This window comes from Cupressus sempervirens, chromosome 3, assembly GCF_028749045.1.
Source record: "Cupressus sempervirens isolate cs-2001-9-10 chromosome 3, ASM2874904v1, whole genome shotgun sequence".
In the NCBI taxonomy this organism is placed as follows: domain Eukaryota; kingdom Viridiplantae; phylum Streptophyta; class Pinopsida; order Cupressales; family Cupressaceae; genus Cupressus; species Cupressus sempervirens.
This window is the reverse complement of record NC_143120.1, coordinates 141,885,415-141,908,827: the sequence shown is the minus strand read 5'-3', so window position 1 is coordinate 141,908,827 and position 23,413 is coordinate 141,885,415. Positions and strand designations below refer to the sequence as shown.

Below are 23,413 nucleotides of genomic sequence, written 5' to 3'. Positions count from 1 at the left end.
GGGTCTCCTTCTCCATAGGTTTGGCAGCCTCTGAAGAATAACAAAGAAGAGAGCAAAAATCAAGTTCTAGAATGAGCTCAAAATGCCTCCAAACCCCTTAAAAGAGGGCATAACCCTAACTCATATTCAAGAGGGGTTAATAAAATATAATTTAATAATAATTTTTATTTATTATTCCATTGGTTTCCAAAGATTAGCCCCTTTTGCTAAAACTTCACCTTTTTGGAGCCTGCCTGCCTTAGCAAAGTTTATTATTTTTATTTATTTGAAAAGGGGACATGACAAGTCCTCCCCTCTGAAATATTTCTTGTCCTTAAGCAATGAAGGTTGGAATTCTCAATAATATGTGCTCCTTCCCAAGTTGCATCCCCTAGTGGTAATCCTTTCCATTTGACCAAATGCTCTATTACGCTCTTGTTTCTCAATATTTTCTCTCTTGTATCCAAAATCTCTTCTGATATCAAAACTAATTTTCCTTCATTATCAAGAGGTGGTAATTCTATAGATACTATGGTTTTTTGGCCTAGGACCTTCTTCAGGAAAGATACATGAAAAATATTATGTATTTTTTTGTTTGGTGGGAGCTCCAATTCATAAGCCACCTCTCCTACCTTCTTGATGATCTTATAAGGCCCATAGAACCTTGGCTTGAGTTCCTCTACCCCACTCCTCTTCAAGGTGCTTTGCTTATATGGCTAAAACCTAACAAATACCAAATCTCCCACCTCAAAAGATCTTTCAATCCTTTTCCTATCAACATATAACTTTTGTTGGTTCTGTGCATGTTGTAGATTATCCTTGAGGGACCTTATTATGTCTTGGCTTTGCTTGAAGAAATCACTTGCTGTAGATACTCAATAGACATGTGATGAGATGTTTTGTAACAATACTCCCCTAGGTGTAACCATTTCACCCAAGCATGTTGTTGATTTGAAACATAGTTCCTCAAATATCCCTCTATCCATTTATTAACTATCTCTGTTTGTCCATCTGTTTGAGGGTGATAGCTAGTACTAGGAGTGAGTTCAGTTCATGCCAAATGAAAGAGCTCCTTCCAAAAAGAGTTGAGGAATCTATTGTCCTAGTCACTAAAAATGTTTCTAGGCAAGCTATGTAATCTAAAAATTTCTTTGAAGAACAATTCGACCACTTGTGATGCCTTGAAATCAGATGTGATAGGAAATAAATGTGCATACTTAGTTAGTCTATCTACCACCACATATATGCAATCCATACCTTAAACCTTGGGCAACCTAGTGATGAAGTCCATGGAAATATTTTTCCATTTTTGTTCAGGAATAGGAAGTGGCTGCAACAACCCTACAGGAAAATTTTGCTCACTCTTGCTTTTTTGGCATACCATACATTCCTTAATGTGTTTAAGGACATCCTCCTTCATACCCTTCCATGAAAACCACTCTCGAATTTTCCTATATGTCTTGAAGTATCCCTAATGACTAGCCAAAGGTGTGTCATGAAAGGCCCTCAATATCCTCTCCTTAGTTTTTGATCATGGCACTAAGAAGATCCTATTCTTGTAATAAATCAATTCATCAACAACCTTGTACCTGTTATCATCCACTAACTTATCCAAAATCTTGGTGGCAAAAGAATCTTTAGCATACTCTGAAATTATGGAGACTTTCCAATCAGTAGAGATAGACGTTAAGGAACAAAAAGTGGGCCTTATGAATCCCATGTCCAAGAGTTCTTTAATAATTTTTTCAATTTCTTCCTTATAACCTCTTGGATGGCAGTATGGGGTTGTTATAACTAGCTTGGCACCCTGTTCTAACTCTATAACATGCTCAAAACCTCTATCTGGTGGTAATCCTGGAGGCAAGTCATTGAAAACTATACTATGCTTATCAAGAATATTTTGAATTTCAAAATGAAAATTACCTTGATTCTTTGGAGAGCTTGTTGGATGGATTATGACTCGTGCTACCCATGCTACTTGTCCTCTTCGAAAAGTCTTCTCCATCCTCTTTACAGAGACCGCCTTAGGTGCTCCATTCGATAAGCCTCTCAATATGACTTCTTTCCCATTGGAATGAAATTTAAACTCCATAGTTTGATGGTTCATGTAATAGCCTCCAATAGAGTGCAACCATTGAACACCCAATACAAGATCTATCTCCCCAATACCAACCACATAGAAGTCATCACATAACTCATAATCTCCTAAGGTCATCTTGAGGTGTTTCACCACCCGTGTGCAAGGCATAGTGAATCCATCAGCTATAGTAACATTGAATCCCTCAAAATCTTTTGCTTTAAGCCCTCTTTTCATGACAAATCCCTCATCAATAAAATTATGAGTTGCTCCACAATCAAGAAGAATTGTCAACCTTTTCCTTGCTAGTACCCCTCGAATTCGAAAGGGATGGTATCTTGGGACTCCTGATAATGTTGCTAAAGTGCCATCTTTGCTGATTTCTTTTTCTTTCTCTTCTTCTACCTCCTCCTTAGTGTCATGAAATTCCTCATGCTCATCTGAATCAGATTCTGAAGCAACTTCAATATAGTGTACTTGACCTTTTCCCAAACATCTGTGTCCTGGAACCCATGGTTCTCTACATGTAAAACAAAGATTTTTCCTTCGTAATTCACTCCTAGTCTCTTCATCTACCTTCTTTTTTGCCACATTTATCACATCTTTTGGTGGTAGTGTTGGGAAAGTCTTTTTCTAAAAATTTTCCTAATGTTGCCAAAGATTTGGGGGTTTTTGATTAGTGACTGATTTCATAGGTATGCAAGTTTCAAGTTGCAAGCTTCTTTTGATAGCTTCCTGTAAGGTTGAGGGTGAGAAAGCCTTAACCAAACCCTTAACAAAATCTTCTAAACCATCAAGAAAAATATAAACAATCCTCTTTTCACTCATATCAGGTACCATAATAGCCACTTTTTGAAACTCTTCTATATACTCATTAACTGATTTGGTTTGCTTCAACTTTGACAATTCTTTAAAGTATTCTTCATCATCCTTGAGGTCAAATTTATCTATCACTTGTTGACTAAAATCATCAAATGTAGTTACCTGATCATGACCTTGAGTAGTCATTCCATGATACCACCAATCATAGGCTGCATCTTTCAAGTGTAGACTTGCAAATTGAACAGCATCACTCTCCTTCATGGGGTTAAGTGTGAAGAAAGTCTATAATTTTTGTAGCCATGCTCTAGCCGAAATTTTATTTGTTCCATCAAAAGTAGGTGCTGTAAACTTGCTTATTTTATTTTTGAGCTCTCTTCCACTTATGTCATGCTCCCTCTTATTCTCTTTCTTGGGCATCAAAGTGTTCATCATATCCACATATTCTCTAAAAGGAATCGAACTATGAAAGTCATCATCTAAGCCATTGTAAGTAGCTCTTCATACAATCAAGTTACCTGTAACCTCTTCCATAGGATTAATGGTTGGATTTGGTACTGGTGGCTCATCTGCAGGAAAGAAAATAGTTTTGGTTGATTTAGATTGTGTGGATTTTAGATTTCTTGGCTCCTCTAAAGTGCTCCCTTTCTCATTAATAGATGCAACTCCTTGTAGTTTTTCTGTCAATATTCACAAAGCCTCTCTAGTTTCTGCCAAACTATCCACTATTTTCTTCTGAGTATTTTGGATGTCTTGGAAGAATTTCTTTTCCATCTCATTTGGATCAGCCATACTTTTCCCTTCCTTGGATTTTTTACTTTTACTTTCAACTGGAGGTTTGATGAAAATTTCTTTATTCTTTTCTCGCTGCAAATATCTTTTTTCTCTTTCACTTAGTTGCATGCGACCATAAATTTTGATATGTAATTGATTAAAAGCAACATGAAACCACCAAATTCACCAAGAACTAACATGCAAATGATTAGAAGTAGCATGCAACCATAAATTATGACATGCAAGATCTGGGTAGTTGTCAAAACTGACATGCAAACTTCTACAAACCCTCAGGCTGGCAAGATCATTGCTTTGATACCATTGAAATGTCACTTCTTCTAATTTTATATGATATTTCAATCCTCTAATCAAATCTTTAAGATCAAAAATCCAATCTTTCAAAGATCCACCAATTTTTCAATAAACCCCAAATCGGGTATGCCAGAAATAGTGCCAAAAACTTCACAGCTTCACATGTTATTAGTAAATCTGAAAGTGAAAATTTTTATAGAAATTTCAACAGCATAACAGCCTAAAAAATGACATTTTTAGATCTATATAACATGCACACAATAGCTTCCAAATGGAGGATAAAAAAAATGCTCATTGGGCTCCCGATAACAACATAGAATAGCTCGAAAACACCACAAAAATACTAAAAATATATCACAGAAGTATAATCATGACCAAGTACATATATTCAGCTATATTTTAACATCTAAAAGTCTAAAATACAGCAACAACCCAAACTGATATGAAATACTCAACTGGAAACACCAAACTCTTACAAAAAATACACCTAAAAAACCACAAATCTGCACTGTTCAGCACAAAGGAAAACTCTGCATGATCATGCACATGGAATGGCTTCAAACTCCCATTCTTACCTTTCTAAAAAATTTTAAACTCCCATTCTCTGGCCTCCTTCTCCACAAGTTTGGCAGCCTCTGAAGAATAACAAAGAAATGAGCAAAAATCAAGTTCTAGAATGAGCCCAAAATGCCTCCAAACCCCTTAAAAGAGGGCATAACCCTAACTCACATTCAAGAGGGGTTAATAAAATATAATTTAATAATAATTTTTATTTATTAGTCAATTGGTTTCCAAAGATTATCCCCTTTTGCCAAAACTTCACCTTTTTGGAGCCTGCCTGCCTTAGCAAAGTTTATTATTTTTATTTATTCGAAAAGGGGACATGACATTGAGCAAAGATCAAGAACAATGGAGATATTAAAACTTGACAAAGCTATTCATAATGAGAAGCTAGATCTGGAAATGGCCATAGCTCAACTCAAGGAAGCAAAAGAGCATCTTTTCCAATCCCTAAAAAGAAGGAAGGAACTTGCAAAATAGATGAATGACCATCAGTATGTTGATGAAAAGATTGAAGAATTTTTCCCCTAAAGTAGTTCAGTTGAAGAAAATGAGGCAATCAAAGAACTCCTAGAAAAGAATGGCTCTCTTCAAGAAGAGGTAAAGAAATTGAAAAGAGAACAAGAAATTTAGTCAATAAGATTATGTGAAATATTGGAACAAAGGAATAAGGAAAATAAAGACTTGGAGACAAGAAATAATGAAACTCAAAGTCAATTCTTTTAGCAAGAAAGCCTTGTCAATCAACTCTCCAATGCAAATGAGGAAATCATGAATCTAAGGTCTGAAAATGAAATTTTAAGGAATGATTTAATCACTAAAAGACAAACCAATGAAAGATTGAAAGCTGATCTAATTTCTAAAAAGAAACTCAATGAAAGGATGACGAAATCTCAAGTAGACATGGATCAATTAAATCAGCAAAGTGAGCATAATCTCTATAGGAAACAAGGTAAAGGAGGACTTGGATACAAAGAAGAAGGTGAATCTTCTAAGCAAGGTGCCCAAAGGAATCAAAAACCTAGTTTGCAATCACTATGGTAAGTTAGGTCATACATCAAAAAAATGTTGAAGCAATGAAAATGAAAAATTCAATGGAAAATGCTACAATTGTAGTCAACATGGTCATAAAGCTAATGAATGCAAGGAGAAACCAAAATTTGAAGGTAAATGTCACAAATGCAAGAAACAAGGTCACAAGACATCTGAATGCAGATCTAAACCATTCAATCTAGTTGAACAACTTGTAAAGGCAATATTTGGTTGGGACAACAATACTTGGTGTAGATGTCATTATTGTGGAGAATATGGACACATTGGCATAAACTGTGCAAGACATCATTTGAGAAAGAAGGATATAATAGTAAGATGTTATACATGCATTAAACCATGTCATATAGCTAAGAACTACATGAACATAGGAAAGGTTGAAGATGAAAAGAAAGCTAAAGCTGATAACATCAAAAAATAGATGAGATAGTAGTGAATTTCCAAATCTACTAAGCAAGCTAGTTCAAATGATGGTCATGTCACTCAAGAAGTGGTTGACTCCATTTCCAATTAGATTCTTAAAGGAGAAATTGGAACTATATCTTCAAGTCATATCTAGAGTAGTTCCAAATGCAAGGAAGTAGAAGATCCAAATTAGTATTTTAGATACAGAGGGATTACAAGAAATCTGGTCATACTAAGCAAGGTTAGTCATAGACTCAACTGAGCTAGGTCAGGAGTAATAAAAGTTTTGTTCAATCACCAAGTCACAAGCTTCTAAAAAGCACACTGAGTGAATGACAGTCTATCATGCACTACATCATTATGGTACCAAGCATTAATGGAGAATTTTCATCAAAAAGGGAAGAATTTGACTTCATTTTTCACTGCAACTTCAAAATACATAGAGCAAAGTGATTTCTAGGTGCATCCAAGCAATCTTGAGCAAATTTGTAGCAAAGATTTGTTCAAAAAAAAATTCTCATTTACCAAGCAACCATGGCATCTAGAAGCAATAGTAGCAACAAGGAAAAATGAGGATCTAAGATGTCAGTAAAACATGTGGAATATAAAGTACCAAACTTCAAGTTCATACTAGCAGTTGCAGAGTCACTTGACCCAAATGGAGCTCAATCACAAATTCCTCCCAAGGTACTCCTCATTAACAATATTCACACTCATTTTAAGTGTTCTGTTCAAGAAATTAGAACACTAGAGATGGATAGTACCCTAGGAGAAATGTGTGTTGATGGTTTGCTAAAACTTGAGCATGAGCATTTAGAAGTCAAAGTGTTAACCCATATCCCACATATGACAAGGAGCTTCTAGATTAAATGGATTAGGTATATTCTTAGTTGTGTGCATAATGGTTAGTTGTGGTTGGAGCAGCTAGTATTAATCACAAAGAAAATGATACATAAGATTATGGGTCTCCCTATGCTGAGCAAAGCCAAAACCACCAAAATCCTAGCCAAGTGGGATGGTAGAGGTTTGAAGATTAGTATAGTTTCTGACATGGAATTATGGTTCAACATCCATGTAATTGTACACAAGATTTATAGCTCTAATCATTTTAATAGTGTGCCATGTGAGGTAGTGGATTTGGCATATAAGGTTGTAAACAAGAATTTGGATTTTGATCTGTCAGAGTTATTGTTGAAGCAACTAAATAAAAACATGGATAGTATCAGGACATCAAAGAACAACCCCTATAAATTTGGTTCTTTGTTAACATGTCTTTTCTTTTATGTTTAAAAGTTTTTCCCATCAAAAGGATCACTTATATGGAGGAAAGACACTCCAATTTTGTATCAGATTAATGAATTCATTGCAAAAATGGCTGAAAATTTTGATAGCATTATGGATAATTATTTTGAATTTTTCAAGGAGAAGATGAACAACAAGTTTACGATTCCTCCCAAGCTTGTTGAAGACTACAAAAATGATGTATGTTTTATGGTTAACTATGATAGAGCATATATTTAGACAGCTAGGCCTAGAATTGCATGGGTGAAACCTCTTCCATATGAGGTTAACATTGATAAAACCAAAGATATTATTGAAGCACTAGTAAATGAACCAGTAGATCCTAAGTTACCTATCTTTGGAACCTATGAAGAGGCCAAAGCTAGAATTGAGCTTGAAATCAAGCTACCCTTGGCTATAAGCAAAGGCAAGAGGTAGGTAGCCAAGTTGAAAACTACAAGTGGCCCTCTCATTCTTACAAAGGGAAAAGGAGAGGATGAAGAAGAATCTAAAGAAGAAGAGCATGAATCTAAGAAGGAGGTAGAGCTAGTGAAAAAGAAGGGTAGGGTAATCATTACCAAGCCACCCAAGGTGACCACAACTATATTCACAAGGAGATCAAAGAAGAAAGGTGGGACTGAAGTTGTGTTTAGCAAGCCTCTACTTACCTTCCAAGAAAGGTTGAAATATATGAAAGAAGGAGCAGGAATCACAAACTTCAAAGCCTTAAAGTTTGAGCCAGGAACAGATGCTGAGAAGATGCAAAATTAGGAGTTAGTGATCAATAAAATGGAAAAATTGAAATATTCCCTAGATCAAATTGCCCCTCAAATTTCATATGAATTGTTGGCTAGATTGAAGCCAAGGTGGGAATCGGCTGTACAAACAACTAAAGACATATACGAACAATCACTAAGGTAATTGCTCTTGAATCTTTCAAATATAGAGGTTAAGGAAGAAATGAAAGAAAATGAAGGTAAAATGATGATTAGATTCCATACATGTTTGATTTTTATCAAAGACATTGAGCATGTAGTTAGGGATGCAACAAACATGTGGAAGAACATCTATCATTTGCACAATCCCAATGAAGACCTAGTGGAAATCAAGGATGACAGTGACAATGAGGAAGAAGATAACACTCCATGTGTTAGAATTGATGTTGAGGATTATTAGGAAGTGATGAAGGATGATGAAGAAGAGAGAGAGGGAGAAATTGATGAGGAAGACAAGGAAGGATATGAAGGAAGTGATCCAGTGAGAATAGCAACACAATTTATAGCCTCCCTTCCTCATTCTCCACCAAAGTCTACCACATCATTTGGGTTGGAGATAGCTTTAGCAAATGTGATCACAACTATAATAGACACATCATCTATTCAGTCACTATTTGCTACCTCTTAGCTCCAGGTATCAATAATAGAAGTGTCTACCACTTCATCTACCAAGCTAAAACCCTCTTCATCAACTCCTAATTCATCTACATTTGTAGTGTGTGAAGCATCCAATTCTAAAATTTTGACAACTTCATCAGCAACATGTACAATAAGTTCACCATCATGTTCTACAGTTTTGACTACTACAGCTTTGTTAGCACCAATTTTTGTTCTAGTCAATTCTTCTATTGTAAGTACTCCATCTTGTACTCCACCTATTGTTACTTCAATTTTAGATAGCACATTAGTTTTGGATTTAGTTAGCACTTCTTTCAATTTTCCTTCAGTTGGACCTATTCAAGTTTTTAGTGCAAGTCTAGCTATTTCTATAATTGTTTCTATTTCTAAGTCCAAGGTAGTAAGGTCAGAAGTAGAACCAAGGACACCTCTAAAACTTCTACTTACTATTAAGGAAATTAATGAAGACATTGATTTGGACAAGGAAATTTTATTACCAAATTAGATCTAGATACTACTACAGTTGATGAAATGAGACTGGTCAGTCAGCTTTTGGAACAAAAGGCAAGGTAGAAGTAGTTAAGAGCTGAAAGAGATAGAAAATTTAGAATAATTGAAAATGCTAAGAATATAATAACTGAGGCTATAGGTGTTGATATGGATTCATCACAACACATTTTGTTACAATTGGAAGAAGTGGTCAATAAGTTCAATGAGGATACATCTGGCCAAGAAAAGTTAATTGAGAAGGCAGAAAAAAATTTGATAATAAGCTGCTTGAGCACATTGCCCAACACTTTTCCATTAACTAGGTAGAACTATCCTCAATTTTGGGTAATCTTGAACATTATTTTTCCAATATGACATCACTTTTTGCTAAGTTATGTGATGTTATCGAGTTGACCAAGGAGATAAAAGAGAAACTCAATAAGATTGATGTAGATATGAAGGCTAGTGCTCAAAGGCTATAGCTTGATCCTAGTTCAAGCTTAGCACATCACATTAAGTTGAGTTTTTTGTCAGATATGCAGGCATAATTGCTAAGAGAGGAAGCCAGGATTAGGTCCACATTGATAGATATAAAAAACATGATCCTTCCAATTATGGACATAATGCATAAACATATTGCATATTCAAAGACATTGGTCTAGGATAACAATTTTTCTATTGTAGATCATATGATTAAAATTTTAGTAGAAGTTCAAGTGGCACTCTCCACTTGTAAAATTTTGCAAGACAACTGGGATAAGTCATTAACTCTTATTCTCAAGGTACACTCCACATTTCTCTTACATTTTGGTGTCTCTACACTAGTACATTTGACCCCATTTTTAGACCAAAAAATTCGGCCATCTATTAAAAGGTTTTAGATTGGTCAGAATATGCAAGGAAAAATATATATTTTTTAAAATCCATACCCATTTTGGTCAAAATGTTGACCAACACAGGCTTCATATTTTTTTGAAAATGAAAAAGATCAATTCCCTATTTCATTGTCAATGCAGTTGTTTGATGTTTTACTATTGGGGTTTCAGGGTTCAAAGAATAACATTGTGTTTGTTTCCATTGTAAAATCCAATGATGGTAGAAATATCAAATATTTGGCTAAGAAAAATAGGTTGTGCATTTATGTATCGCGAGCAAGAGGAGCACTATATTTCTGTGGCAATCACAACTTGTTAGATTTCAAAGAACATGATTGTTTGAGTGAGGAAATATATCTTCCTTGTCCAAGACATCCTTGTGACCCTCCTTTTGTTCTATGCATTAAAGATGCATCTTCTTTCAATCCTCTATTCTGCACATGGCCTTGTAGGGCTCTTCTCTAATGCGGTCACCTGTGTGAAAGCACTTGTCATGATGGTAAGCATCCACTCTATGTCAAACAAGTTCTTTTTCACTTCAAAGATTGTGGTCACAAAGCAACAAAGAATTGGTCACAAGATGAGGAAAGAAAGCTCTGTTTGGAGGAAATAATCTATGCATTTGATAAGTGTGGATCTTCATCAAATCTTTGGTTTCTCTGGCTGGTCCTTGGAAGTAGAATCCGGGTAAGTAGTTTGGATCTTCTTTTACATTTTAGGCCAAAAACAAAGATATATGGTAGGATGGAAGATAGTACCTAAATATCTAATGTCAAATGTCCCTTCAAATCAAACAACTCATAAAAATTATTGCATGCACTTGAATTGCAATAAATCTTCTCTTAATGCATTAAGTGTAGCTGGTAAATGCTTTTATCTACTATACTGTAGATCATTGCCTTATGTGTCAACAAATAGAATCAATACCATGAGGAAAAATACAAAACTTGCAGCAAACCTCTCAAAGAAAAGTACCCAAAGGAGATACCACTGAAAAGAATTTAAAAAATTCACGGTACTTTCCTGTGAATTTTGCCCATCTTTTCTCATGTATATACATAGAATAGGAAAAGAATCATTCTCTATACAGTAAGCTTTGATCTTTTGATCTGATATATTGACTTTAAGATTGGAACTCATTATCTTCTTTTCATACTATCTAAATCAAACCACCTCTCCCAGCAAGCATCCAGAACTTTATCCCAAATTTTTAATCCTATTTACTACAACTTGTGTGAAAAAAATGAAATTGTAGATGGGCTACTCAAATCCAACACTCTATGCAGCCATTTTAGAACAAGAAGCATTTTCATATCTACATTCTATCTTGTGTTGTGCTACATTTAAGGAAGCCTTGCATATGATAAATTTTCTTGTACGAAAGCTCCACAAATGGTTGTGTAGGTGTGTCTATGACATCAGCAGCACAAAACAAAACTCAAGGATAGCTCTTCAAAGAGCAGAGGTAGCTACTCACTATAAAAAAGCATTTTCCAAATGTTTTTAAGTTTATCAGCATATCCCTGCATCCCCTCTATGTAACTACTACTATTGAAAATAGATAACGAAAGACTTATAATCAATTGAAAAACAACACACGATAATTTGATCAAATACATAAGAACTTCATTCAAATCAGGTCAAGTGACTTACGCAAAGATTCTGTGTGATTTTCTATTGTTGAGAATGTCAATGGGAAAAAATGATCACAGGTTGCTAGTTGAATATTATGACCCAACCAAAGAAGAACTATTTTTGTAATGAAATGAACCAAGACTACTTTCTTGCAATTGCTACTCCAATCCATAATTGCCTATGCATAAATAGGTAGCATTAATAAAATGTATAATATATGTTCAAAATAGTGATTGATAAGATACAATCCATAAGTGATGAAGGAGCATCCAGAGGTATAAGGGCAATCATGTGTCACCCAAAAAAATGTACTTAGTTTCTATTTCATGTGTTTTCATTTTGGGATACCCATTTGGGTCAAATAAAGGTTCCAACTCTCACAGTTCCACTGTTAGTGTTCTGGGTTAGAGTTTTTAATCACCTTGGGATATGTGTAAATGCCAAAAAAAATAGGATTATTTAATTGAGCCATCATTTTGGTGAACTAGAAGGTGTAAATTGGTCATATGTTTTTCATTGTAATTTAGAGCATTCCAAAAAAAGAATCAGGTCAAAAGACCCCACAATTTGAAAGTTATCATAGTTTTTTTATTTCTGGAGACATCTTAAGAATGCTTCAAAGTCAGGTTAGGGGAATTAAATGACCTTGAACAAGGCCAAAAAATGGGGGAGGATCAAAGCTCATCCATAGGGCTATAGAGCACTTTTAGAGATTTCTATAAATGTAAACAGTTCGTCAATCAGAGCTATGGTTCAAAAGTTATGCCTCTCGAAAGTTCGGTTACTATTTTTGGATTCTTCTAATTTTGTGCTGACTTCTAATATGACTTCTAGAGCCTTCTATTTGGTCAGTGAATGCTAACTAGCACTTTCTAGAATTTATTCCTAATCCTTAACCCTCTAGGGTCTATTTAAGAACATTTTTGGCATTGTAAAAGGCAGTTGGGAATGGAGTTTGAGAGGAGGTACTAAAAGGAGAAATTATCTCCAAATTTATGCTATTGTAAGCCCATAGGGCATGTTTTGAAGTTTTTTTTCTCTATACTGAATGTATTAGCATATTTACATAGTTAATAAAATTTTCCCCTTTTCTATTATGTCCATTCTGTGCTTGGGTTGTGTCCCCATCAATAAGTAGGAGGTATTTTTCCACAGCAAGTCAAATTGTGATATTGCTATCAAGGTTTAATTTTGTGATTTTTAAGTCAAAGTCATTGACCCATATTTCATGACTAGTGGTTCACCGAAACCATCTCTCATGAGAATGAAAAGAAAACTTAGCACTCATTGGATCTAGTTGGTGCTCACAAAGGTGAAGCACGGAGACTTCTTGGGAGGTTACCCATCCCAGTACTACTCCAGCTCGAGTGCACTTAACTATGGAGTTTCATCCATGGTTAAACCCACTCTACTTGCAACCCCATTTGCAAAACCTTCACCAAGTGTTATGCCTTATGAATCATTCATTAGAAAGCCCCTTAAGTGTATCAATTGATAAATAAGAGTTATTTTTGCACCAGTCAAATTGTGATATTGCTATTAGGATTCAACTGTGTGATTTTTGAGTCATACTCATTGACCCATATTTCATGAGTAGTGGTTCACCAAACCCATGTCTCATGAGAATGAATGGAACACTTAACACTCATTAGATCTAGGTGATGTTCATAGAGGTGAAGCACTGGGACTTCCCCAAAAGTCACCCATCCCAGTACTACTCCAGCTTGAGCACCTTAACTATCGAGTTTACTCTATGGTTAAACCCACTCTGCTTGGAACCCTATTTGCAAAACCTTCACCAAGTGTCATGACTTATGAACCATTCATTAGAAATCCCCTTAAGCTCATCAATTGATAAGTAGGAGATATTTTTCCACAACAAGTCAAATTGTTATATTGCTATCAGGATTTAACTGCATTTTTGAGTCAAACTCATTGAACCATATTTCATGAGTAGTGGTTCACTAAACCCATCTCTCATGAGAATGAATGGAACACTTAGCACTCAATGGATCTAAGTGACGCTCACAAAGGTGAAGCACCAAGACTTCCTAGGAGGTCACCCATCCTAGTATTACTCTAGCTCTAGTGCACTTAGCTATGGAGTTTCCTCCATGGTTAAACCCACTCTGCTTGTGACCCCATTTGCAAAATCTTCACCAAGTGTTGCGCCTTATAAACTAATCATTAGAAAGCCCCTTAAGCTCATCAATTGATAAGTAGGAGATATTTTTCCACAACAAGTCAAATTGTGATATCACTATCAATATTTAACTGTGTGAGTTTTGAGTCAAACTTATTGACCCATATTTGATGAGTAGTGGTTCACCAAACCCATCTCTCATGAGAATAAATGGAACACTTAGCACTCACTGAATCTAGGTGATTCTCACAGAGGTGAAGCACAAGGACTTCTCGGGAGGTCACCTATCCTAGTACTACTACAGCTTGAGTGCACTTAACTACAGAGTTTCCTCTAGTTAAACCCACTTTGCTTGCAACCCCATTTACAAAATCTTCACCAAATATTGTGCCTTATGAACCATTCATTAGAAATCCGCTTAAGCTCATCAATTGATGAGTAGGAGATAATTTTCTACAACAAGTCAAACAAAGGCAACATACTCCTACAATGTATGCATAAACCCACAAGAGCAAACAATGCTCAAGATGGGGCCATAACATAAAGAAATAATTTCTCAAAGATTGTTTACTTAAAATCTAAGTTACTAGCCTTTGTAGTGGTTTGGGTTCAAGTTCATAGGTCTAGTTTGAGGAGTTTATCAAAAAGAATCTAGTGTTGAGTTCGTCAATACAAAAACATATAAAATAAAAAATATGCATATTTACAGTAGTATTTCAGTTCAAAATACTAATGATATATTAGTGAAACTCAAATATTATAATATATATTAAAATTAAATAATAATAATGTCAATTGTCAATAGTGAGTCATCATTTTAAAAATGATAATATGGGACTTACAGAATATCATCACCATCTATATTAGATGATATAGGTAGTGGTAAATTAGAAGAACCACAAATAGGGCTCCACTAGCATTAGCATTGGCACTAGCACTCCAATGCCCACAAATTTGCCCATAGTCATCATCAACATCAAGTGCAGAAAAGTGGGAAGTGGAAGATCTAAGTCAATATGTTATGGGCTTATTATCTTAGTCCCTTGTGTCCCCTCTTAGCCATTTTGTTTAAGGAGCAGTAGATTTGAATGCACGTAAACCAAGTCTTTTCTTTTTTTTAGTATAGCCAATTGTACTTTACTAAGTAGATCTAGGAGTGTGTGATCTAATTCCTCACAAGTGTAGATGAACTAGCAAGCTATTGCGACAAAATATAAGGGTTAACAATTTTTTTTTTTTAAATTATGATATTGCTATCAGGAAACTTTGTAGTTAAGTGTGCTCAAGCTATAGTATTAGGATGGGTGACCTCCCGTGAAATCCCAGTGCTCCACCTCTATGAGCATCACCTAGACCCAATAAGTGCTAAGTGTTCCAATCATTCTCATGAGAGATGGGTTCAGTGAACCACTACTCATGAAATATGGGTCAATGAGTTTGACTCAAAAATCACACAGTTAAATACTGATAGCAATATCACAATGTGACTTGCTATGGAAAAATATCTCCTACTTATAAGTTGATGAGCTTAAGGGGCTTTCTAATGAATGGTTCATAATGTACAACACTTAGTGAAGGTTTTGCAAATGGAGTTGCAAGCAGAGTGGGTTTAGCCATGGAGGAAACTATGTAGTTAAGCATGCTAGAGCTGGAGTAGTACTGGGATGGGTGACCTCCTGAGAAGTCTTGGTGCTTCACCTCTGTGAGCATCACCTAGATCCAATGAGTGCTAATTGTTCTATTCATTCTCATGAGAGATGGGTTCCATTCATTTCATTAAATATGTATCGATGAGTTTGACTCAAAAATCACACAATTAAATCCTGATATGCTATGTTAAAATATCTCGTACTTATGGATTTTATCTTATCAATCACCGTTTCAGACATATATTATACATTTTATCAATGCTACCTATTTTTGAATAGGCATTTATGGATTGGAGCAGTAGTTACAGAACAATAGTCTTGGTTCATTTCATTATAAAAATATTTCTTCTTTAGTTGGGTCATAATATTCATCTAGCGACCTCTCAAAAAAATTATATGCTCCAACCCTCGAAGCAAAAGAACCAACTTCACTTAAGTCTGAAATTTCACCTTGACAATGTTGCTATCTTCAGCAAATGATGGACATTATAATCTGTTTAAATCTTATACATTTCTTCTTGCATTTTGCTTCTTCAATGATCTTCTCAAATCCACCTTTTACAAACTCTGTTAATATTTGTGCCTTTTATATTTGCTTCATATAAATCTGCCTTGTTTGCACTTATCCTTTTCCCAAATCAGCACATTTTATCCTTCAATGTCTGCCCTTATTATCCTTTCAAATGTGCACTTGTTCCTCTTATAAGTCTTCCATAGACATTATAAATCTACATATAATATCCCTTGTTATTTTATATGATATATCTTTATCATACACACGATGGTGTAACGCACCCTAGCAAAGGGTGTGTGGAGAGGGTCATTTGGTTTAATGATCTAGGAAGATCAAATTTTGAATGTAATTGGACCAATGGTCCATTTTTGTAATTGATGTTTTGAAGACTAAACTATAAAGGCATGTATTGAAGTTAAGGGAATTGTAATGTTAACATGCACCTAGGAGGCTATTGAAAGGTCAATTTTTCTGGGGATCTAAAGGCCTATAAGGTCTAAAACAAATGTAATATGGCCTCTAAGGCCAATTAAAAGTTGTGAAAGCACTAAAAGTGCTCAAAAGTTACAATTTGCCATATTGGCAATTTAGGCCTAGTAAAGCTTGTAAGGGTTTTAGGTGTCTTTGTAAGGGTTAGTGAAGTTATAAAACCTTTGAAAAGGTTAGTGAAATATATTAAAGGCATATATGATTGTAAGTTGTCGAAGTTGACACTTTGTGTCAACTTAGACAACAAATTTTAGTTTATAACTAACTAGTAATAGTTAGATAGTTAGATAGTAGTGGTTATTTACTGTTGTTTAGTTATTTATAAGGGATTTGTTGAGTGTTTTGGGGAGAAGTAGAGTTGGGGTGGTGAGACAAGGCATTGTGAAAAAAATTTAATCAATGAAATAATCATGTTCTCTACAATTCAATCTCTATTCCATGGAACAATGAGTTCTTATGATGTATCAAATGCATTTTGACTAATATTTAATGTGAGAACATTTTATTATTTTTGTTATCTTTTCCACACATTCTTTTAATTTTCATTGCGGGTTGAGTAAGGAATAATAGACTGGTGCATTCAAACCAGTGATTGGTTAGGCACAGTCAACTGTACTTATTCTAAAGTTTCCAATGTAGATTCTCTCCTACCACCTATAGTCACTGTTACTAGTGGGAGAGAATGAGGTTTTGATAATTTATTTGTACTATATTAACCAAATGTAGGAGAGTGGGAAAACTTGGTGTAAGTGTAGTGTTGGATGGTAATTGCTGATGGAGGTTTAGCTCGAATTACACACTAGTCTAATAGACAGTGGATCATTTCATGTTTGAAGATGTTTGGGGGGTGAATCCTTCATGTTGGGACATAAATTGAAGTGTCTATGAAATTAGTTTGGCCTGGAGTGATCTGGAATAGTTTTTTTGATCAAATCCTCATGGTATATCCCTAAAATCAAGGGTTTAGTGGCTAGGAAAATGGGTATGGGATAAAGTCACAAAAGCCTAAGAATCTATGGTTTTGAAACATTAGGAAAGACTACTTCAGCCTTTGGAGTCATAGGGATGAATGGAGATGTGTGTTGTTTTCTAAACATGAGGAATTAGGCCTAGTGTGGATAGGCTAGGGGTATTGGATCTTGGGTATGGTCCAAAGGAGATGGTATTGAAACTTAGGGAGGATTTTTAGATCCCAAAAGGGTATCTAAAACACATTTGAGTTTCCTTGGTGGTTTGGAAAAGTTGGAGGAAAACCCAAATTAGTGACTGGTGAGGGCTACTAGCTTTAAGGGCTAGATGTGAGTGTTGGGTAAGAGATTAGTGGTCCAGAATGAAGTTATGAATGGAACATGGTTGTTAAGCCATAAGAAGATGTTTCATGAAGGAAGAATGAAGGTTGAGGCCTTGGAAGAAGTTATGGTGTTTGGGAAGCATTAAGTGCACTTGGGTAGCCTGGAAGGAAGTTCTTGAGGGGACATTGGAAGTGAGGAGTGTTGCAAAGTTGATTAGATGTTGCTACCTGATAACAATGTTCATCATACGGCCATTTCAATCTGCAAACCTCTACAATTCCTCTATTGTGCTAACAATATACTTGGCATTAATGACAAAATGTCTAAAAATAAAAAAGGGAGGAATCATAAAACATCAAGGAACCAATTAATCGAGCAAAATCAAAGCAAATAAGAAGTTAAATATGAAAATCATCAAATGGGAATAAGAAAAGATCAGCACTTTAGACCATTAATAAAGGATTGATCAAGAGGATTGTCCATTGAATCAGGAAATTCTAAAAAGTAACTAGCAATATACATATATACATGTATAAATTTAGCAAGTTTCTTGAGAATCATAAAAAGAGGTTATTCAAGGAATTGATTACCAATTCATCTTGGATTCGTAATTTATTTTTAAATTCTTTGGAAGATACAATAGTCATGGTTCCCTCAATTAAGTAGCCCATGCCAAGTTGGTTTGCTTGTGGGCCACAGGGTCGAAGATTTGGCTAGTTGTTCTACTCTAGGGTTAAGTTGTGGGTGACAGTCTTTGTGCATCCTACCATGCTTTCCCCTCAATTTTTTCTAAATGGTTGGCTGTAAGAAATATGTTATGAATAGATCCAATGCATTTAGGATACTCTTTTTTATAATAGGATTTACTTATGATCATTGTCCAATATTTTCTTCCCTTGAAAAAATTACTTGTTCATAAGAAATTCCATTTTCAATAGCTATATTGATAAATTTCCTATCTAAAGATAATTTCTTGGATGTATATGTAGGTCAATCTTTACTAATCAGTATTAGTTCTTTTGTGCACTCTTCATCCTAATTTCTTAGATAATACTTGATGATTATATTTTTCTCATGCAGGGGACTACTGTTAATTGTTGTTTGATCTAGTCATGCCTTAAACTCTAAATTTTCCTTTAATGAGTACTAGTTGCTGGTTGGGTATTGATTATTTATCACTTAGATTCACATCACTTGTATCCCTTTCAATGTTTAAACTTTAGATGAAACCCTCCTTTATTGGTGGGAGGGTCATTGCCTTCCATAAGGATTTTGAGTCACTACTTTTCATTGTTACCTTATGAGTAATATATTATTCCCCAAATTGATCTTTGTATCCAAGCAGAACACCAAACTAGCAGAGATGAATAGATTTGTTAGTGTTGTGATATGGGTGTGGTTGAGACTAAGACCCATTTCCTATTCTATTGTCCGATCTACTATGAGATTTGAGGGAGGCCCCATTGCTTATTTAGAGATTGCAGGTCCCTATCCTCATTCTTCAGGTATTATGATCAGTGGTTCCTTGCACTCTATCTCTAGGAGGCCTTCTATATTTAGGATCTCACTCTTCAGGAGTTTTCCCCCTTTGGATCTACAGCTCTTCACTAGCTTATCACTTCCTTCTTCACTCCATTTACCTCTCCTAGAGGAACCAAGTGATCTAAGAGCCTGTCAATTACTATGCCCCCTGCCACTCACATCAAATTGGTGCAACCATGCAAAGATCATACACACATACACCATCAGTGACTATGGCACTGTTCTATCCAACAACAGGTTCATAATTCTCCACATATAGATAGTTATCCTTTGGTTTTGAGCTGCTTTTTGACAAGTATGAACTGTTGGTTGTTTTGTGGTTTCACGGTCTCTCTTGCATACTGTTGTTTCTCTTTGTTTGGTTCTTGCTCTATTGGTTTTATATTTCTTGGACACTGTTTGGTGGTCTTGCTGTCTTTTGGCCTCTATTTGTAGTTTCACTCCCTTAGGCCCTTTTGTGGTCTCTTGCTGGACATTAATATTTTATCTTATCTTATCTCCCTTGGATCTCCTCCTTAAACAAAACCTTTTTCCCCTTTATATCCTCTAGTGTGAGGGAGAGTCACACCTCTTCATAATGGCTAGAACCTTCCACAATTACTACCCTTTGAAAGGGTCATGACCTTTCATCTTTGCTACCCCTTTGAGTCACTTCATTTGTTTCTTCCCCTTAATTCTTTTTGCTTCCTTCTTTCTTATTTCCTCCCTTTAAAATGAACTCTTCTTTCTTGTTGAGGGAGTGTCAACTATTCATTATTTATCTCTTGACCTTTCATTAACTTAATTGACTTGTAATTATATTACATTATATTATATTATTGTTATTTTATCTTTATTTAAAAAAATGAGACATTGCAATTTATTTAATCAATTCTACTGCTGGTAGAATATTCTATTGTATATTCTTTGTTGTTCAATGCTTGGTGCTATATTATGTTGTGAGCTCATTAATGACATGATTTATATATATTGGGGATAGACAAAGATGACATGGCCAGTTGTTGCTAGGTTATTCTCATATAATATCTGCTTCAAAAATATTGAGTGTGATAGTGATTGTGCTAACACCTACAGAATAGATTACATAAAGAAACTATCATATCTAGAAAGGAGTAAGAACAGTGAATACAAAATTTATTCTCTTATTTGACAATTCTCATTTGCAATAATTTTATGAAGTATTTCTAACTCTTTCTAAACTGGTGGATAGGATGGTAGAAAATTTTAGACTGTTGATGGTGTTGTCATTCTATGAGCTTATTTTGGATATACACTGCCGACTTCATGTATTGTTGATTTGTTTAACATTTCACATAACTAGCTCATAAATGTGAGTTATTAATGTTTTTGGTCAATTTTCATGTAATGCATCCATGTTAAGTTAATTGGTAAAATTTAGAGAAACAATGCTCCATTTTAATTTCTACCTATTTATCATCTATTTAATTAATTATGTGATACGACCCCATCTTTTATATTGTGCCATTGACTTGTTTTCTATTTAGAGTCTAGACAATAATTTTTTGTTAAATTCAATTTAATGCCATTAATTAAAATTTATTGAATTTTTTAGTACATGAGATTATGCATGGGAATCCTTTTTTTTTTCATTGCACTTCTTTATTAGTTACTATTCTACTGATCCCTACTTTCCAATTTTGTACTCTTCTGCATTTGTACTTGTTTATCATGCAAGAATTTCAATTCATCCAATCTCACTACTGTTCCATAGTGCAACATTAAAATTTCATTTAGTTTAATTTATCATATTGATTCATATGCTGGAAAATATAGAATGCAAATGAAAATGGAGAAGGTGACAACAATTCTTATGCACAGATACCCTTATCCACATGAACATTCATAGCATGCTATGATTGTAGTTGTGGTTGGTTCTCTTTTCTTCATATTAGTTGATAACTTCCAAACTCTTATTCACAAGTTGGATAAAAAAAATATAAAGTGGTGGTCTATATATGCATGTTTCTTTGGTTTTCTCTATTTCTTTTCCTCTCCTTTCCTGGGACGAACCATTCAGCCAAGCTACTTAAACTTCAGTCGATGGTACTGCATAAATTTTCAAATATGAAATAAATTATGTGTTTTAAAGCTTAAAATTTATTGGATAATATTTATATGGCTAAGTGAAATTTTTTTCCAAATATTCCTTGCTTAAAAAAGTTCTGAACTAAGGAATGGATTTACACATTGTAGGTATGTGATGTGGCTTTTAATTGTTGGCATGTATCATTTACCAAGCATGCAGTCAATGGGAGTCGACATCAAAATGGATGTGTCTCTATTTTTGACATTATTTGTATTGTCTTTCTTGGCTCTTTTGGTTTTCCATATTACATTTCTTGGGCTGTGGTATATGGGCCTCATTGCACACTTTGTAGGAAAGCGGCCTGATATTCTTACCATTCTGCAAAATAGTGTTGTAAGAGCTATTTTTTGACTGAAACTAATCATATGTTAATTTTTTTGATATGATAGGTTTAGCATTGAAACCCAAGCCTTTCTTCTTATGATTAAGTTAATTTTGTCTATTGTTGCTACAAGTTTTAAGCATAGCACATTGTGTTTTTTATAGCTATTGTGGCAATAGAGCCCCAGCTAGAACAAAATCATTTGGAAGCAAAGATTTTTGTCTTGTTATGGATACATTTATAAAAGGGTGGCCACAAGTACATGAATTGAAGGAGCAAGTTTTCTCTAATTGGCTTGCATATGTTGGATCTGCAAGTGACTACCTAGTATTTTCCAAATGGGTTACTTATGGTCAAGTAAGTGGCTATCTATCTGAGAGTGACTTTCTTATCTCCAATCTAGGAATACACAATTTACAATTATATTTTTTATTGGACAAACTATGTTCCAAAGTAACAACTAATCTTTACAACTTAAGTATGTTTTGAAGTAAACAAATAAATTTGGATTACTGTTGTTTCTGGATTAGATCATGTGTGAGTTTTTCTATTCAGAAATTCACAGATGGTCTAATCTAGAAACAACAATGATTAAATTTATAGATTGTGGAAATCTAATACCATTAAATAAAATTTGGTCAATGAGAGTATCTTTACTAACCATATGTTTCTTTTGCAGTCATTTGACATAATCTCACCTATGTTTTCTTTGTGGGCAACATTTATAGGATTATACATTGCAAATTATGTAGTTGAAAGGTCAACTGGGTATGTCACATTGAAAATTGCTTTACAAGGTTGATTGTTTTGAAATTATCATTTGTCACTTTATCTTGACTTTTGTGAAATTTCATTATTTATGTTTCAATTTGTATTTTTAGATGGGCTTTGACACATCCTCAGTCATCATTAGTTTTTGATATTCGGAAGGCATCTACAGCTCTGAATTTCTTAGACATGGTTCCTTGGTATTCAGGGTATGTACTCTATTCCACTAATTCCAAGGTTTATTTTTGCCACTGAGCAAGCTTGTGTTAGTGATTCAAGATGACAAGAGTGTATCGTTTCAGGACATCGGTAGATTTGTTCAAGAAAACATTTGATCTTTTGGTATCTATAACATTGTTTCTTGGATGCTTTGATATATGAATGATGTAGGCATGTGTACTCAATATATCAAAGTTTCTTAATTTGTAACCTTGTTATGTTATTCTGTTTCATTGTAGTAAGTAATTGTGATATTAATTGCCATGTTTTAAAATTTGTCGAGTCTTACTTTGTGTGATAATTTATAGTTGCTTTATTTGATTAGGCAGAAATGACTAAGGCATAGAGTAATGACCCAAAGGAAGGTTTTATTTTAATCATCTAAGTGCAAGAGAAGGACTATGGTTTGACTTCATGGAAGACACTGGGGATGGTGGCAATTCTACATACAGTGTTGCTTGATTACTTGCTCAACCTTCCCTTCAAGTAAGCCACAACAATATTGTTAAAGAACTTCCACGTGGAGACTTACTTCTTATTGGAGGAGATCTTGCATGAGTTGATTCTCATTTTCACTTATGCTAGGATTAATCAAAGAAACAAAAATGAACTCTGCAAATGATTCAAATTTTTGCTTGCCCAATGATTTTTTTTGTGGCAGTTCTATACTTGAAGGATTCATATGTTGAAACCAATGATGAAAGTGTGACATGGATT

At 34.7% G+C, this 23,413-nt stretch overlaps 1 pseudogene; it reads left to right on the top strand.

Moving 5' to 3' along the window:
• The first annotated feature begins 21,075 nt into the window (after positions 1 to 21,075).
• Positions 21,076 to 22,867, top strand: LOC149565155 (uncharacterized; annotated as a pseudogene).
• The last annotated feature ends 546 nt before the right edge of the window (positions 22,868 to 23,413 follow it).